Source organism: Pimephales promelas, chromosome 13 (assembly GCF_988280905.1).
Source record: "Pimephales promelas chromosome 13, fPimPro1.hap1.1, whole genome shotgun sequence".
In the NCBI taxonomy this organism is placed as follows: domain Eukaryota; kingdom Metazoa; phylum Chordata; class Actinopteri; order Cypriniformes; family Leuciscidae; genus Pimephales; species Pimephales promelas.
Window position 1 is genome coordinate 13,292,874 of NC_142781.1, and position 16,064 is coordinate 13,308,937.

Sequence of the window (16,064 nt, forward strand, 5' to 3'; positions counted from 1 at the left end):
CTCTCTTCTTAACAGGCTAATCTCTTATGCTAAAACCCTGGCGAAAACAAAAGCCGCTTGACAGCATTTAATTACAAACAGGGCATATTCAGGTAACACTTCCCCCACCTCACACATATAGATACACACACTCTTCCACTTCCCAGCAATTATGTCCTTTTGGTCTTGTCAATGCAGCCATTTTTGTTGTTGTTGTTGTGGCACAGCATAGCTCAGCATTTCCACTCATGCAGCAGAAAGACCAATTGCACCATTACTCACTGGGCAGCACTCGCTGACCTTAGCAGAGGTGACCTGCCTTGACTGGGATGCAGACTTGATGGGCCAAGCAGAACTTGGTTCAGCAGTCGGGTGATAATTGCTTTAATAACACAACGTCAGTGAGAGCCGCGCATTACCGGCCTATCTGTTACTCATTATAAGGTGACCAGATTTCTGAAATGACAACAAGGGTTTGCACAGACTAGTCGACTTTAATGCCCTGCCATGACGCAAGTTCCCCTGTGGTGAGAATCAAGCTTTTAATGTTGTTTATGTGTCTATGCGGTGTTTTTAATGTGCTTTAAGACAAACCATGTGCAAATTTATAAGTCAACACCATTAAGTATTTTCTCTTTAAAAGTGCAGTGAACCAAAGTCAGTCTCAAAAATGCTGTTTGATGATGCTGATGTTACAAACAACCTTGAAACCAATGTAAAAATGAATATGACTGAATATGTTGAATCTAATCAATTAAATTGAGGCAACAGATTACAATCAATATTGTTTATTAAATTTAACAAATTAGAATTGAGTAATAACTCGGGATTCTGCCTGGGATTTCAAGATTGCCCAAAATGTCCGGGATTCGGCTTTTGCGTTCTGCAGTTGCCATTCATTATGTTTACTGTGGTGAGCCAGCGCAGTCTCATCCCAAGACGTCATATAACAGTCTTTTGACCATGCGTCAATATCCGCCTTTTTAGGGCCCCCTTAAACGTCGGTAGATGACGTTATCGGATCCTAACTCTACCCCAGACCTAAACCTAACCCTAAACCTACCCTGTCACCTAACTGACATTAAAGGTAAAGCGTCAGTTGTATGACGTCATGTAACCGACGTTTAAGGGTACTCTAAAAAGGGGGATGTTGACGTATGGTCAAAAGACGTCCCAACACGTCAGTTACATGACTTCTTGGGATGAGACTGTGTTAGGTGAGCAGGACGAGTGAGGGCCGCGGGAGAACGGCACGAGGCCGGTGGCGTGATTACTGTTGAGTAGGGCTGGGTATTGAGACAAATTTCACAATTCGATTCGATTTCGATTCACAAGCTTGCAATTCGATTCGATTTCGATTACGATTCGATTCAATATCGATTATTTTGGATATCAGTTACAATAAATGGCAATTTTTCTCAAGGGAATCAAATCTCTTAAATGCTGTAAACTATGGTCTATATATATATATAGTCTAGTTGTAGCCTTCTAAGCTTCATTAGCCTAATATGAAGGTAATCATTAACTGTTTTATAGCTATACAAACACTTAAATTACACTTTTATTTATTTTTATAATAAGAAGACTATATGAAATATAAACATTTAAATGGTGGCTGTCAAAAACTTGCCAGATTTATTCAAATATGCATTAAATATTGAAGAACACTAACGAGTGTGGACTAACGAGTTTATGTGGGTTTTCTGAGGTAAATATGACGATACATGACATTGATTACAAGCTGTTTAACTGACATCTTTCCACGGATTAAACGCAGTTTGAGCGAATCAATGTGACATGATACGGATTTCGATAAGTTGTACTCTATCTTTTAACACACTTTCAGATGCTCATTCATGTTTATTTGGCGCTGTGACTGGTATTATTAAGCCGGAAGAGAGATCAGCGCTGCTGCTTTGGAGCTGCGCCAGAGCGATCTCACGACACAGCGCCAAAACGACAAAACGCTATTTATGTTTTTGAATTTCAAAAAAAAAAAATGGACGTAATTTGAAAATTGAGACTTTGTTTCATATCAATAGTAACAAAGGACAAAGATTATTGCGATTTGTTGGATGCGCGCAGCCGCGATACAATGTCTCATTCATTCAAACGAAACAGGATGACTAATCGATTCTTGAGATTTAAGAATCGATATCGGTTTGTAAAAATGAGAATCGATTAATATCGAGAAATCGATATTTATTACCCAGCCCTACTGTTGAGTGACTCCTGTGAGACGCACCAGTCTCGTATCTCTCATGGAGGAGCGGGAATTTGCTTAGCAATGTTAAAACGCACATCAACCGATCACTTGTTTAGCGTTCATGTAAACACTACATTCAGATTCACCAATAGGAATGAATTCAGTTAGATTGAAACAAAATCTGTCCATGTGAACAACGAATGGCGACCATAGAAAGCAATAGCTGAATCACAGACATTTTGTACGATATCGACGTCCGGACATGTTCGGGAAAAAGAGGATAGTAACCCCTACTACTCAGCTTTCTCCACAGAACAAGATCCTGCTTAGCTTCTGAGAAAACAAGATGGCTGACACTATGTGTACATTCTGTGAGTGAGATCCCACCCTCTAACATGCGGGATAGCCCCTACTACTGAGTGTAGTCTTTAGCCTCTGGCCAAAAAATCCTCAGAAGACGCATAATGACGATTGTTACATAAAAAAAAATACTTATCTTTCGTCTCAGGAGGATATGAGGGTGGAAAGCATGGTAATTCGAAAATACTACAGGTTTCTTACAAAAACAAAGCATATTGCTAAATCCCGAGGTATCCCTTTAATTGAATGCATCCTCGCTGAATGAACATAATACTAATTAATCAATAGCCTACTTAATTATTAATGAATGGATCTATTGCAGTACAATAAAGATAAACCTAAACGTCTAAGCAAAAACTAAATTCACTATGTATAGCACTTTACATCTTTGCATGTTTTCAGTATGCGTAGCTGCTTGACAGATTGCATTTGATTCAATGAACCAAATTGAATTAAGAACCTCTGAGGAAAAGTTGACATTTAATTGTCTTTTTTTTTCTTCTTTGAAAACTCAAAGTAAATCCTAATTGAAATTGCATACTGTGTGTGTGATTTGTACATGTCTTTTTAGACGAAAATGCTATATTTAGCACATTAAAAAAACTAGGAGTGTCCACTGAGGACATCTGGTCACCCTTCCTGCTACAAACAAACACTCAGCTTGTAAAATGCTGTAGTACAGATTAAAAAAAAAAAAAAAAACAGAATCCTACTTATTGATAATGTTGCACCAAACAGCAGCCATTCGACCTTCGGATTACATTTCTTCAATTGTTCTGAAGAAAAAAAAAGCGTCTGTGAGCTCGTTAACTGAATTACAAGATCAATTCTTGACTTCAGCCTCTGTAAACCTGAGATGCATTTGATTATTCCAATTGTCTGTCAGACACTCAAACACCCACTTGCCATCTCCCAAATCCCTTAAAACCTGCTTAAACATTTGAAAATCATTCGAAGCATTTTGTTTCCGTTGTGTTGCTAAGGCCCCTCGCTCAATGCAAATGGCTGGATAAAGCTGAAATGAATTAGAGCACGCTTATACACGTGGGAGACTTGGCAGCAGTAACATCCACAATTGTCGGGGTTGTGTGGCATATTTCTTTTGAATAGGCAGAGATCCTTTCATTTGAAAAAAAAAAAAAAAAACGCGTGACAGGGAATCGTAAATCACATGATATACTTCATGGTGCTGGAATGGCAGAGCGAGATTTTACTAATTCTATCCCAGAGGGCAAAATGTGGGATCTTCTGCGGCGGGTTTTTGGTGAAAGATGAACATATAAATTGTGCTCATAGAATACAAGATGCGGTTTTCATGGAACAGTTATTAACAGGAAACTGAAATATGTTTGTTATGAGTAATCACATTTACCAGAACTGTATACATAACATTTACAGAGAGAGAAGGCATAGAAAAGCAGTTCTTCGATTTAATCTAAGAGCACACCTTTTTAAAGCAAGACATAGTGCTCTTTTGTTGTTGATTATCTATTCCATGTATTTTAAAGTAGGCAGCGCGGAGGCAAGATATAAAAAAACTACGTGTGTAAAAACATTAGTGCTTACCGGTATTCCCTACAAACTTTAGCGCCGAGATATTCCCTCAGAGCGGCTCATATTTTGGCCCGTCCCTTGAAAAGTTTTCCTTTATTTCACGTCCTCCCCCACAAGCCAGTGAAGGCATCTTTTTATTTCCTTTAGCTTTCGGTTAGTTTTCGGCCAAGAAGCTCACTATACACAAGCCCTCTGTGTGTGTACGGCGTGTGTGTTTGTGAATGTAGGTGTTCCTCAGCCTCAGGTCATTTAGATGGAGGCTTTTTACAGTTTCCACTGTGCAGTAAGTGGTAGGTGTTTTCACAGTTCCTATGTCTTGAGCCATCCACACCCTTTCTTATTTGCTGTGGACTTCTCGCGAGTGGATACACAACGACACACATACACAGAATATGCTTCAAGCTTGTGCATTGTACAATTTTGACAATTTTTATTTTTCTATTTTCAATTTCACTTTAATTTGTTTTAGCAATTGTGTTGTGCTGTTTTCATTTGTATTCGTTTTTTATTGTATTTATAGTTAGCTTTAATTTAAGTTTTAGTAAGTTTACTGCAACTTTTTAGTTAAGTTATTTTATTTCGGTATAATTCAGTATTTTTTTTTTCTTGTTGTTAATTTCAGCTTAAAACATTTTATTATAACATTTATTTTTAACTATAACTATACCAACTGCATATTTGAATATTTGTTGTTTAAATAAAATTGTAATATTTAAATATATATATATGCATTTATGTAGCATATAGCATTGTGTGTTTACACAACAATGATACATTCATAATAAATACATATATTAATATTTTTTAATTATATTTATATATAAATTAAAAAATATATATATTTATATATGTATTTATCATGTATGCATCGATGTTATAAACACACACGTGTGTGTGCGTGTGTGTGTTTATCACAATGCATGTCACAACAATCAATTGCTCAAATTACATTGACTATATATATATATATATATATATATATATATATATACACAGTATATATACTATATATATATATATATATATATATATATACACACAGTATATATATATATATATATATATATATATATACATGGAGGATAAGAGTATGTATGCTATATTATATGTTTTGTATATATGTATATTTAAAATGGGATACAGAACATGCTCTGTCAATGTGTCAATGTTTGCTTCATTTCAAGGGAAATGTCAAGCATCTTGCTTTTCTGAGTCCAAAATGTAAACGTGTGGCTTAATTGGCAGTTAAACTCAGTCTTTGTCTGCCGTGGTTGCTATGTTGCTAGAAATAATTTCCACACAGACTGTAGACAACCCTATATCCACATCTTGTTTTTGATAAGATATGGAATGCCAGTGTGATTGTAGTGAAGTTTCAACAACACATGTCCAGTTACATTGATCTAGACGTCAAACCCGCATATGGCAGATCGCTCGTTTATTTTACAGTCTTGTGTAGGGTGGGTGCTTTGCACGTTTGTCTTTTTCTTTTTCTCTTAGCCAATTTTCTCTCAAGTTTCAACAACATCAAATACTACTTGACATCACGGCATATGGAATATGAAAAGAGTGTTTCTGTGAGTACTTTTCACTCTCACTGTAGTTAGAAGAGCTCAAAACTACAAAATTTTATTCACTATTGTAAAGGACTTGTTCACTTGAGATGTGATTGTGGATTTTTGTTCAGCAGCAGGATTCCTTTAATTTTACTGACTTAGCATTGCATGTGTGTTACGGAGAATGCTTGACCCTCGCAGTCATAATTTGTCATAGCGTCTGTGTGTATCGACAAGAGGTCCAGATCAAAAACAGTCAGAATCCATCTTCCCTTGCTTTTCTAGCCAATCACAATAATTGAAGTCCACCGTTCACAGGGAGGAATGGAAACTCACACACATGCTAAATCTGTGACTTTTGCTTGTAGAAAAACAAGACGTACTATTTTAATTCTATTTTTTTATATGTAGAAAAACAAGACGTACTATTTATTTTAATTTTATATATATATATATATATATATATATATATAAACAAAAGCTTCTCAATGTTATTTGAATGCAAGTGTAATTATGTTTGGGGCAAATATGTCAATTTAAAAAAAAAAAAAAAAAAATTCTTTGAGCTGTTAAACAAATCTACTTATCATTTAGAATACACTCTAAATCCGATTTTGCTTAAACGAGGCACATTCTGAATGCTGACACAGCAGGAACACATTACAGAAAACTCCATGTAACTCATTTCCACATGCAAGGACAATCAGTTTGACAGAGCAATGTCATTCTAGGTCGTCTGCAACTGTGCTGCTCTTTGAAGCTGCTTGTTGTAGTATAGTGTTGGTAAGTCTATATACCCGAGAGACAATGAACTGGCTCTGCCGTTGTCATCTTGATATGTTTGGGTTAAAAAAAAAGTGGTAACAGCTTTTTAGGATTGAATCCGACACAGAATACGGGATCGAACTGTTGCCACGGCGTCTGAAACCAACCGACACTGTGCAGGGCCAACACAAACTGACTCTCCTCTCATGGAATCTTACATTTTTCCACAATAGATTGTAATAGGAAACAATCGCAAGGCAATGTGCTGAGGGATTTGAAATTGAAGCCCGTACCCAGAAAGGAGCTCCTGCCATCCCAAAGAGGATCACAGCCAAAGCTATACGATCCTACCACGACCCAGCTGAACAAATGCTGCCACGACGCTTCTTCACAGCAAGCCTCGCTCTCAAGCAAACAGACCAAGAAGAAAAAGAGAGACCACACTATGGAGAATAGTGATCTTGGCACATCAACAACCAAATAAGCTTAATGCAGCTCAGACGTCTCAAACTGTGGGGCAATTCACCCTGCAGGTGGTACACGACATGATTCTGGAACTTTAGAAAACTAAAAATGAAAATCCGCGAGTGGCATTTTGCCGTTCAATATACTGTAGGCGAACAACCACACGCTTAAAAAAAGTGACCTGCTTTTCAGTACAATATTGATAATGTATCCGATCTGACAGACGTTGCAAGCGCTTCTAGACATTTTAGGTTTTTAAAGGTGCGATCGACATGTAATAACAGTTTAGTAACAGGATTGACTTGTAATTGTTATTTTTGTTGCTTTTGTGCTATTTCACAATGGTATGGATTTATTTTGAATCAGAAATCACTCCAAAAATATATATACACAAATATATATATATATATATATATATATATATATATATATATATACACACACACACACACACACATTTTTTTTTAGTTCAAACTGTCACATTTAATTCAATGTATGTGTGTGTGTGTGTGTGTGTGTGTGTGTGTGTATGTATATATATATATATATATATATAAAATGCTGGGTAAACTTACTTTTAAAAGAAATTTGTTGCAAATTGCTCTGAAAAAAAAGTAACTAATTGTGTTAGTTACTTTTTTTTAATGGAAAGTTATCTTACATAACTTTTCCGTTATTATTTCTCACATATGACAGTATTGGTTGTTTGTTTTTTATTGAAAACAGTTTTTTTCAATAAAAAGGTACTGCGTTACATTATTTATTACTTGAAAAAAAAAAGGAATCTGATTACTCACATTCCTTTTAATGTGTTACCCCCAAACTGGAGTTCTGTGTCAAGAAAATGGATATTAATAAAGTTCTAACAGATTGTCCTTGTATTCAGATATGTCAGGGTTATTTTTTATGCTGAAAAAGAACAACATTGGTTTGGTCGTCATTGTGATTTTATCAGCCTCGGAACTTGGCCTGACAAGTTTGAGGACCACGACTAAACCAATTTACCATTCCCTTTAACAACATATGCGAGTCTAAAAGCAAAACATGATCAAACCAGCCCTTTTGACTTGTCAGCACAGTGTGAACATTTCTGCAAAGCCGCGTTAACTGCCTGAGCTTAAACCCAAATTTGTTTTCGATTAGTGTCCCAGTGCCGGGAAGTAGGTTCTGACAGCAGGCCAGTCACTTGGTTCTGTTCAAACTGCAGGTGGCATCAGTGATGTGCATTAGAGCCCCACAGCCCCGGTCATGCTGAGCTGAACCCAGACATAACTGGATAAAGCCAGAAAAAAAAAGGGGATGTCTGCACCACAAGTGGAAATCTGGAGTAAATCTAATACAACTCAAACCCAAGACCAGGAGCACAATACACGGACACAACGGTCCGGATGTAATCCAATCACTTTGCGGTTTCTTCTCCTACATCTCCACCGGCACCAAAGAAGTGGGTTCTGGTTCTATCGGTCGACTTCATGAACACTAAACACAGTCTGTGAGATACGTACGGTAGAAACCAATTATGGCCTACATGTGGTCATGCAGCACTGTGCGCTTGTGTTTTATTAGGTGGCAGACAAAAAAAGTGTATCAGAAACAATGTGTGGGAAGATAGACTCCCGCCTTAAGCTGCTGTCATCTTGACTCGTGTTTCACAAGGGTTTCAGTGTCAATCTACACCAAAAAAAAAAAAAATCCTTAATATCCTCCATATGCCCATCTGAGAACAAACTCTTGGGTTGTCTTTTTCCCTTGATCACGCCAATATTTCCTTCAATACGCCAAGTCCTCTTTTGCCTTTGCTTATTGCACTTGGATTTGACTAACAACAAAAATATATGAATAGCCCTCCTTTGACACTGCGTATCCTTTGATGAGGTTGTTATTCCGACAGCTGCCTACTCTTTTCCTGGAGAAACGTGTGGTGTGTTGTTACACCTCAAAAAACCCTGCTGTGAAGCAGTTGTTGAAGGGGGGGAAAATAACCGAGGAACAAAAGAAGTGCCTAATTAGAGAGTGAAAGGTGGGATGGATGCCCCGTCTTCAGCCTGAATCTCGTCACAGAGGTTCCTCAGAACTTGCGGACCCATAAGAGAGTCTGTGCATTGTGTCTGGGAAGAATTCAGCCTGCTTTCACCAGCACTCCCGCTGGTCAGCATGAGCAGAGGTTGTCAAGAACAGCAATGGCCCACATCCCCACCCTCCGTTCGGGGCAGTCTGCCAGTTCCCTTTACCCCACTGCTCCATAGGGCATAGGGGAGGGGATCAGCTTGCCTGTGGACCTGACCAACTCCAGGTATTGAGCTGAGTGTGGTATTGTAATTCGGCCGGTTAAAATGAAACCCAGAGTCCAGAGTGCACAGGTGAGGGCCGCAGATGTGGAACTTCAGATGGAACTTATCCAGAATGTCATAATATACACATCAGATCTAACAGACATTATATATATATATATATATATATATATATATATATATATATATATATATATATATATATATATATATATATATATTAGTGCTGTCAAACGATTAAAATATTTAATCGCGATTAATCGCATTAATGTCATAGTTAACTCACGATTAATCGCATATTTTTATCTATTCTAAATGTCTTTTGATTTCTTTTTGTTGCATTATTTTTTTCTCATTTTAATGCAACATGGAATCAACAAGGAAAAGTGGATCGGCTTGTTTAGTGCAAATGTTTTTTTTATTATTAGTATTGAAAATAACATTGGAATAGTGCTCAATTTCACACTAACATATATAAATAATCTCTCACACAATGTAACACTGTCTATCAATAAAAGGGTGAAAGAAATACTGACGAGGTCCTGATATTGACGAGGGGGTGGAAAATTCGCATCATCTGTGTGTTTGTTTGCTTTGTCATCATCAAGTGGTGTTTCAGACTGGACGTGCTGCGATCATGATCGCTCAGTTCACAATGACAAAACACACAGATCACTTGATCTTGTCAATGGGACAATTTTGCAACTTTTTAAAAGTAAACTTTCCATTCAGAATCTTCTAAGAGCATCCATTTCGGCGTGTCGCGATCATCATTCACTCAAAACGTAACGTTACTATTTGGCCGGCTCGCAAGCCGAAACGAGTGTGTGTGGCACAAAACTTCCTCGCGCTGCGCTCTGAACCCATTCATTTCAATGGCTTGCGCCGCGCAAGGATGTTTTGTTGCTTCTTCGACCAAAGCGCAAGCGAATCTAGACCGTAAACAAAACAACAGGCACGCCGCAAACACACGTTTCGGCTTGTGAGCCGGCTTTGAGTGGATGCCAAGCACGAGACGCCAAAATGGATCAGGACGCATGCCGCGTCCTGTTGCAAAAGCATGTGAAAAAACTACAAAGTTTGCTAGGACAAAAAGACCGTTAATCGCGCGATAAAAAAAATAACGCCGTTAAAATGGTTTTTGCGTTAACACCATTAATAACGTGTTAAACTGACAGCCCTAATATATATAAATACTGTAAAAAATTTATTTGTTATCATAATGTTTTTTTTTCTTCTGTCAAATCAACTTAAATAATTTATGTGGTTCAGATAACATAATAATTTGAGTTTCTGATCAATCTCCTTTATTGTATTAACTCAATTTTTCAATTTCAATGAACTTAAAGTTAAGGCAGCCAGGTTACTTATTTTTTAAGTTAAACCAAGAATATTTTTTTACAGTATATATATATATATATATATATATATATATACACTGACTCATACAAAACAAATAGCTTGTCTAGTTCTCTAAAAAATGCATCTACGCCTGATTTCTCACAATTCATTATGCTGAATACATAGAACTCGTCACTGGGGGCAAAAAAAAAAAAAAAGCTGCTACATACTTTTTGAGATGGTCTGAACCTGATGTTCTGTCTATTTTCTCTCGTTCTCATCCCTCCTGCTGACTTTTACCATGCAGGCATATATTTCTTCACTATTGTGTTTTTATCTTCTTGGAATCATCTAAAAAGAACAATGACAGCGATGTAAATTAGGTTTTATGTCAAAGGAGTTGTGTGGCACTTTAAAATGAATAAATAATAATAGCCATTGGCATAGATCCTCAGCAGAGACCACAAGAACCAGACAGGTCCTCCGCTCAGTCCTAAATTAATGTCTTAAAATGACCCCATGACCAGCTCCGGCTCCATACCGGCGTGAAGAATCGATCTTCAAACAAAAGGAACTGGATGAATGTTTGAACGCTGCCGATCTCGACCTCAATTCTGAGATGCTGCCTGAATCATAATGACTCCGTGTCCGTTCGTTTGCCAGAGGAGAGCTGGCTCCCCGACTGAGCCTGGTTTCTCCAAAGGCTTTTCTCTCCATTCTGTCACATGATGTTTGGATTCCTCGCCACAGTCGCCTCTGGCTTTCTTAGTTGTGGATATACTTAATATTTAACAATATTATTGATCTGCCTGTACTGATGCTGTTATATGAGAACTGAACTGAGCTGGACAATGACATAATTTGTGCAGAACTGCTTTATAGGCGAAATGAACTAATTTGATAATTGATGACCTGATGAACGGACTTGTTACCACTGGAAAGCTTCTTTGAAACAATCTGGATTGCATAAAAATATGAATGATAATTCATATTTGTGTTATTATTAAAATTATGCCATGGCCATTGGAATTGTTAGGGCTGTCATTTTAACACATTACATTTAGTGCTATAAAATAATGGGAAGAAACACAATTGATTATATTAAGGAGTTATATGATATATCTATGCCTTTTTTTATTTTGATTGGTTTGCAATTTTTGAAAGTTTTTATCTGTCTCCTGTGGAGTTACAGTGATCATTTGGAATATGTAAATGTGCCTCTATTATTTATCACAATCTATCGTCTCTTTAAAAGCGAGGGGAAAAAAAAAACCCAGCGCCTAACTCTCCGCCTCATGATTCAGCCAAAATGCTCTGCATTGTAAAACATGGCTTTTTTTTTTTTTTTGTGATAGTTCAGCATTAAGAGGAATAACAAACCAAGCGCTGCATGACCTGTCAGTTGTAATGATTGATGGTGGTTGAGGAACAAGCATAGCTGACTTAATTAAATGAATGCCCTACCCCACGCTTTAGCTTAATTACATTAGCCCTCTCTTCACGGTGTTTGTTTTTTCTTTTCTTGCGGGAGGGCTCGCGGTCATCTTAAGATCATAAGAGTCTGTTTGAAGGGGGGACTCGAAAGAAGCAGGAGACTATTTTTGGGTCGGCTTCAGAACAGTTAAGCGCTTGTGCTGGCATTTTGCGACTAGACATCGCCCTCTGCACTCTTGCATATTTGAGCCGTGCCTTCAGGCCGGGTCCTGCTTCACAAAACATCTGATTCATGAACCGTGCTCTCAACTCGCGGCACTGGTCTGACCGTCACTGTACTTTACTGCTGGATGACTGCTGAAATGTCATATCATCAAAACATTTATACATTTAAAGAGAATTTATTTATTTAGTATACGCTTTTGGTTTTGCTTGAATTAAATAATTAATGTGCAGTGGCTCAAAATGTTATGGGCACTTAAGCTACAATTAAAAATATATGAATGTTTGTGCACGGGTAATAAAATATTGAGTCGAAATAAGGTTTTTTTTTTTTGCTTCACAAATACAGTATTCTCAAAAATAAAATAAAAAGTTAAATGATAAAATAATAGAGTAGCCTAAGTGTTCAAAATGAAGTATTGTGACACTCTCTGATTGTGAAACATGTAGTTAATGTGATGAACTACACCTGTGTGAACTGGAAGGGAACTGCTACGCCGGTTGGTTAAAAGTCATTGAGAAAAGTTTGTTCTGAGGAAATCTCAAGCAACTCAAGTGTTGGTTTAAGAGCCAAAGCAGTTTCCACGTATTCAATGCGTTGGTCTAACATAACCAAAGATAGTAAGGAAACACTTTAATTTGGGGACCAGTTCCCATATCGCTTATTATAGCATGCATTTTACTACTAGGGCTGGGTAATAAATATCGATTTCTCGATATTAATCGATTCTCATTTTTACGAACCGATATCGATTCTTAAATCTCAAGAATCGATTAGTCATCCTGTTTCATTTGAATGAATGGAACATTGTATCGTGGCTGCGCGCATCCAAAAAATCGCAATTGTCCTTTGTTACTATTGATATAAAACAAAGTCTCAATTTTCAAATTATGTCCATTTTCTTTAGAAATTCAAAAACATAAATAACGTTTTGGCGCTGTGGCGTGAGATCACTCTGGCGCAGCTCAAGAGAAGCAGCAGCGCTGATCTCTCTTCCGGGTTAATAATACCAGTTACAGCGCAAAATAAGCATGATTGAGCATTAGAAAGTGTGTTAAAAGATAGAGTGCAACTTATCGAAATCCGTATAATGTCACATTGATTCGCTCAATCAGCGTTTCAACCGTAGAAAGACGTCAGTTAAACAGCTTGTAATCAATGTCATGCATCACCTCAGAAAACCCACATAAACTCGTTAGTCAGCTAGAAAAAATAAGGAGCATTTTGCTAAATATATACAGCATATTGCATATGCATTATAATCTTAATGTTTTTTCAATATTTAATGCATATTTGAATAAATCTGGCAAGTTTTTGTGACAGTCACCATTTAAATGTTTATATTTCATATAATCTTCTTATTATAAAAATAAATAAAAGTGTAATTTAAGTGTTTGTATAGCTACAAAACAGTTAATTATTACCTTCATATTAGGCTAATGAAGCCTAGTAGGCTACAACTCGACTCCCATAGTTTATAGCATTAGCTAAGAGATTTGATTTCCTTGAGAAAATTTGCCATTTGTGAATCGAAATCGAATCGAATTGTGAAATTTGTGTCAATAATCAGCCCTAATTACTACCATATCGGCTGTTTATTAGTACTTAAAAAAAAAACACATTAATGCCTAATTCTGAATGACTATATTCTACATCCAATAATCCTGTCCTATCCCATACCTAACCTTTACTAAGCAGTAAATTAACTAAACTTTAAACTGAACTAAACTAAACTAAAAGTAAGTTTTCTGTTTTTTTCAGTTTTCAGAATGACATTCATATTAATAGCTGAAAGCATAATCCCCATAATGTTTAATAAACATGAGCGGATTATGTGTAGAACTTGGTGAATAACGGGTGCAAGACACATTTCCATTTATGCCCTTTGCAGATTCGCATTCAAGGTACACTTCAACAGTCAATCTGGAAGGAACACCGTCGTAATAGCAAAAACATCAGAATATAATGTTCGAGTGATGATCCCTGCAGACGATCACATCAAGCATTAAACCTGGTTTCTCACTATTCTATTTTCGTTGTAGTTTCAAATAACATATGACTCATCATATGAACTTTGCAGCACTGGAGAGAATGGCATCACAATAACTTATCTTTTGTGAGTTTCCCTCATTGAATAACTTAATCTTTTTTTTTGCCAATGTAGTGTGCAGCGCTTTAAAACGTTAATACACGCGTGTAATCATTAGCGGAACAGAAACCGTTTTCCCCGCAAGTTATTTAAATCATATACTGTACTTACTCTGGTATTTAAGTTTAATCAACTGTATCACACATTCTTCCACACACAACACAGTTCACACATCACACACACGCTTGTGCTACATCCAAACAAGTGTTGAATGGTAGAAAGCGATACAGTATCCAACAGTTAATGTTCTGGGGGAAAAAAAAGACATGAAGATGGCTAAATAATTCATAAACGTATATCCTATTATACTGTAATGAATTAAAGTTTAAAAAGCCTGTCCACATGAACAGCCTCAGCCTGTCATAACCATTGTTTCCAAGCTACCTTTTCATCCGCATGACATATTTTGTAATTGCCACAATTAGTTTTGATAATTCTGTTACGAAAGTCTCCAGTGCATATTCTTTCAATCCACGCTCAGATGGTCTTTAAGCGAAAGCCACTTACTTATCCCGGAGCCTCTCGGTCACAGCAGGTCAGAAGGGCAACGGGAGCCTTCTGGAATTACGTCTGTTTTCGACACCGACTCCAGCAGGGGAGAACGAAACTCCTGAACTCAAAAGAAGAAGCTCCCGCTGAGACTCGCGCCGTCGGTCCCCGAGAATGAGTCTCGTGAGCACAACGCACCTTTGTGTTTCCTTATGTTTAGGCTGCGTGTAACTTAACCCCTCAGGAGCCGAGTCCGGCGCTGTCTAACCTGTCTTTTGTTCCTACATTCCATCTCTCGCACACTCTCTCTTTTCTTTTTTCACTGTTATTTTGTAAGTCCACGCCTGTCGATGAGCTCACTGGGTCCGGGCTCATGTTTCAGCCTCGTACTGGAATTCGGAGGGCAGGCATATTCTGAAAGTGAGCCTGAGATACGACTCGAGGAGAAGGAGCGGGTCATGGGGTCGCGTCCCGCTGAACAATGCGGTCAGGCATGCCGCAGGATGTCAGAGCTCAGAGAGAATGAACCAGCGAGGGGACACACACAGAATTCCCTCGGGCGACAGTCCGGGAAAAACTGGGATTGGATCATGTACAATGTTGTTGTAGTGCAACATATAAAACAACATCGTCATCTGATCCTTATATCCTTGGATCAAAATATAACTCATGGTTCCTAAGGCCTTTCAACCCTTATGAGCTTTGGTGATATTTGATTTATGTTTGCGAGCTGGAATCCAATAAGCTGCTAACTGAGCACAACATGCTTTCGTTCATGATGCTTTATGATCCAGTGGAATGAAGGGTCATAACCGAGTCTGCTCTTTAGAGAACAAAAGCTTTTCACACGTCTGGAGATCTTCCTGTATCTGCTTGACGCACGACCGTTAAGAGAATAGTCTATATGGATGATGTTGTTATTGTACTTGAGTTGATTGTGCTTTTGATGGGTTGAACAGAGAGAGATTAAATCATGTGATGTCACAGAATTAAGCTAACATTATAAGCTAGTTATTAGAAAGTAATGTCTACCGCTTGTACTGAAAAAAAAATGGGTAGGTTATTTTTTGGATGATCAATCAAACCGGTTGAATTTGTCGGACATGGAAGTTGTTAATAAAATGCATGGCTTCACACGAGGCAACAATTCTAAAGCCTAAAATGTGTGGCAGAATTCAGCAATTTAGATTTAAACAGTAGAGCATGACGCTGGTGACACCAAGGTCATGGGTTTGACTCCCGAGAAATGATT

At 37.5% G+C, this 16,064-nt stretch overlaps 1 protein-coding gene across 1 annotated transcript in view; it reads right to left on the reverse strand.

Moving 5' to 3' along the window:
- Positions 1-15,125, reverse strand: part of flrt2 (fibronectin leucine rich transmembrane protein 2) — a 44,300-nt gene extending 29,175 nt beyond the window's left edge. Inside the window, exon 1 of the mRNA XM_039692284.2 lies at positions 14,831-15,125. The gene's annotated coding sequence lies outside the window, so the exon portion shown is untranslated. The remainder of the gene's footprint in view (positions 1-14,830) is intronic.
- Between the last annotated feature and the right edge of the window lie 939 nt (positions 15,126-16,064).